The 3,945-nt window shown below is 45.8% G+C and overlaps 1 pseudogene; it reads right to left on the reverse strand.

Annotated features, from left to right (window-relative positions):
* Positions 1–2,021: 2,021 nt before the first annotated feature.
* Positions 2,022–3,664, reverse strand: LOC123152747 (structural maintenance of chromosomes protein 1-like; annotated as a pseudogene).
* Positions 3,665–3,945: the final 281 nt, after the last annotated feature.

The raw sequence follows: 3,945 nt of genomic DNA on the forward strand, positions 1-3,945 counted from the left end.
CACGCTGGTAGTGGCCATATTCATGTGGTTCAAAAGGTCTCCAGTTGGCAACGATTGTTTCGCCAACCTCCACAGAAAAACTTTCAGTTTTGAAGGAACACGTAGATGCCAAAGCGAGGACCAAGCTTTCCCTTCTGCATCGGTACTAGACCTCCCTGCATTTTCTTCTAGCCAGCCTTCTCTGGACAACTTTGTATTGATTATCATACGGTAACAGGACCGAACTGAAAAGATCCCTCTTCTGTCCTCATGCCAAGCCCAAAAATCCTCAATCTGCCGGGTACAGAGTGGAATTTGCAGGATCAACTCAGCATCATATGCTGTAAATACCGAGCGGACCAGCTCGACATTCCATGTTGCCGTTGTGGCATCAATGAGCTCCGAGACCATCGTCGGTGGTTCCTGAATTAACGACTGAATCGGCCGCTTCAAACCTGTCCTCGGTATCCAGTTTGTTGTCCACACATTTGTAGATTTACCATCTCCAATCCTCCTAATCAGCCCCTGCCTGAGGATCTCTCTGCCATCAAGAAGTGATCGCCAAATCCGTGAAGGATGAGGCCCAAGTTCAGCATCCAAAAACGAGCAGAAAGGGAAGTAGACTGCCTTGAGAATTCTTGAGCTAAGCGTTAGCGGATCTTCTAACATCCTCCAAGCTTGGCGGGAGAGCAATGCTAGGTTGAACGCCTCTATATCTCTGAATCCCATGCCCCCAAGACTTTTCGGTATTGTCATCTCTTCCCACGATACCCAGCAGGGTTTTCGTTTTCCAAGCTTGACGTAAATAGTTTTCTAAATCCATGAATCCGCTTGGGGTGCATGATTGCTCGCCCATCCATAATGGGAGCTCCTAGTCAGCGCTGCAGGCGCCCGTTAACCACCTGGCGCCTGCAGCGTCGCTGGCATGGGCCGGCCCAACGCGCGCTTGCACTGGTTCGCTGTTGAAATGAAAAAACAATAAAAAAACTGAGGACCGCTGGGATTCGAACTCAGGATCACGTTCTTGCGAGTGCACCTCACTAACCACTTCACCAAACAAACTTTGTTGTCTACTACAAGAAAACAGTCCTAGTTAACCATTTCGCGCAGTTAAACATTAATATATGCTCAATACAAATTATCTCAAAAAATAAAACGTAAATTCGAAAAAAAAAGTTCATCAAATTCAAGAAAAGTTCAAAAAAATGAAAAAGGTTCATCGATTTAAAAAAAAGTTCATTCAATTCGAAAAAAGTTCACCGAATTCAAAGAAAGTTCATCGGATTCGAAAAAAGTTCATCGAATTCAAAAAAAGTTCATCGGTTTTGAAAAAAGTTCATCGAATTTGAAAAAAGTTCATCCAATTTGAAAAAAAGTTCATCAAATTCGAAAAAAGTTCATAGGCTTTGAAAAAAGTTCATCGGTTTTGAAAAAAGTTCATCAAATTCGAAAAAAGTTCATCAAATTTGAAAAAAAGTACATCAGATTTTCAAAAAAAAAATCATTCGATTTGGCCAAAAGAATAGAAAACTGAACAAAAATAGTTCCAAATAAAAAGAAAATGGAAAAGGAGAAAAGAGGGAAGGACATAGAATAAAAACGTGAAGAAGGGCACTTGCACACAAGATATGCCTGTAGTCTAGTGGTTAGTGCAGTTACCCCTCGAGCAGGAGGTCGCTGGTTCGATCCATCCTAGCGCACCTCCTTTTTTTGTTTTAGAAAACAGCTAAGAGATAGCAAGATGGGCCGAGCCCAATTCGACGAGCCTGCAGGCGCCGGTTGGCGAACTGGCGCATATGCGCCAAATAGGATATGCCATCCATAATCGCGCTATAGGGGAGCTCCCTTGCAATGTGCGGGCCTCATTTGGGGGCGGAAATGAGGCTTATTTCGTTGCTCGGTTCAGCCCACGAAGAGCCCATCGGCTAATATTACCAGGGACGACGGGACGGGACGGGACGGAGGAGCTTCCAGAGACATCGCGCCGACGCGCCGCGCCGGAGAGAGAGAGAGAGAGAGTTGGCCGCGCCGCACCGCGAACCCTAGCGACAGCCGTACAGCGCCGTCCGCCCCGATCCGCCACCCATGGCGCTCCGTACCCTGGCGGCGAGGGTGCGGACTTCAGCCGATGCGGTCCGCGTCCAGACGACGGCCCTCCGCCTCCCCCCTCCCCCCGGCGGCCGCCCCGACTTCCACTCCGCCGCCGCCGTCGCCGCCCGCCGCCACCCGCCGGCCCCTCGCCTCTCCGCTCCGCCCGCCGGCCGTCCCTGCCTCATCTCCAACAGGACTTTGGTACCTCCCGCTCCCGACCCCTCCTCTTTGATAGCTGCATCGACTTCATCCAAGTATGTAGAATGGCGATTGCCTGAAATTGTGAATGGCAAACAGCAATGGCAGTGCAGCAGCAGCCTTCTCCCCACCGGATAACTGTCTCATATCCCTAAAGCACTGATTTTTTTGTGTGTGGGTGATATCCCTAGTATGTGGCCTAGCTCTGTACTTGATTGTAGAAATGGATCATCTTCATTTTCTAGATTTAAACACGCTGTTCCTCTGAGTGGGTGCGTGTGACCTTTTTGTTGACTGCTTGTAGATCTTGTCTATGCCTTTAGTTATATATGATCAAAGGCTTCCATGAACAGCTCATACCTTCTTGGCTTGACAGAGTTATACTTGTCAGCTACCTCATGAATTTATTATTAGACCAGATTGAAGTGCTTCATATTGGTCCAGTGCTTTTAAGTTTGGGGCTGTGCGTTCAATCTCAGCCATGCATTAGTGTACCTATATTTTCTGTTTGAACTCTGCCTCAAGTTTGTCACGATCAGACAGCCGCATAACTTGCAGGTAGATTTCAGTAAGCTGGCTGTAATCATGGTCAAGTTCTTGTGAGGATGACCCAGTGTCCATTGGATCATTAACTGTAGGAAGCTTTAACTGCTCCAGTTCGCACTTCTCATGAATCTCCCGCTGGCGTGATCTAAGTTGAACTAGTTATCACTCCTTTAACTTCACGTGGCGATCCAGTTTTGCCAATGCAGCAGCAGCACTATCATTCTGTTTCTTTAGTTCACAAATTGTTGCCACGCATTCATCTGACTTCAACTTCCAGTCTTCAGCCTCAGCTTTCAGCTCTTCCGTCTGATTTGAAATACATCAGCATCAGCCTTACCATGACATTCTCTTTCTTGCATGCCCTTCAGCTTCTTCTCTAAGCTCTCATGTGTATTGTTTAACTTCGCAGTCGGATCATGCATATCTCTCTTCTGTTCATATTCCTGCTGGTATTTCAGTTTCGATAATTGATTGCTCAGCCTTAACTTCGTCCCCTGCAGTGCTTGAGCATCTTTCAGTTGCTTTTCTTCATATTCATGAATGTTCGTCACACCAACTGATGTGCTAAAATCCTTGTAAATCCTGTCCACTATCTCATTTGTTTTTTTCCTCCCGCTTTCTTACTTCTGTTCGTTTTTTGTAAGACGACTTTCCAACTCCTCCTTTCCTGGCTCCAGATGGTCAATTTCTTTCTCAATATTATGTTTCTCAGTTGCCAATTTGCGTAGCTTGTCCATGAGATTATTCAGTTCGACTTCGAGTAATGTAACTTTTTCTCAAGTCCAGTTATTTTCTCAGATACAGCAAGCTCCTTTCTTTGCAACTCCCAGGGGGAACCAAGTTCGGACATTTCAGACTCTAGCTTATGTTTCTTCTTCAAAGATTCTATTCTGCTGTCATCCCATTTATTTGATCTAGCTTCCATTGCACCGCTTAGTCCACCAGTCATTGTGCCAGATTTAGTCAAAAGAATCCCATCAACAGTAACAAAATTGTACCTTTCACCACTTCAACATTTCAACTTGAGTTTTAGCTTCATCAAGTTTGTCACAGACAAGTGTATCCCCAACAGCATATAGAACTGCTTTCTCCAAAGCTCGATCAAATTGTATCACATCCAAGATCAACTGT

The sequence above is a fragment of the Triticum aestivum genome, chromosome 7A, assembly GCF_018294505.1.
Source record: "Triticum aestivum cultivar Chinese Spring chromosome 7A, IWGSC CS RefSeq v2.1, whole genome shotgun sequence".
Classification (NCBI taxonomy): Eukaryota; Viridiplantae; Streptophyta; class Magnoliopsida; order Poales; family Poaceae; genus Triticum; species Triticum aestivum.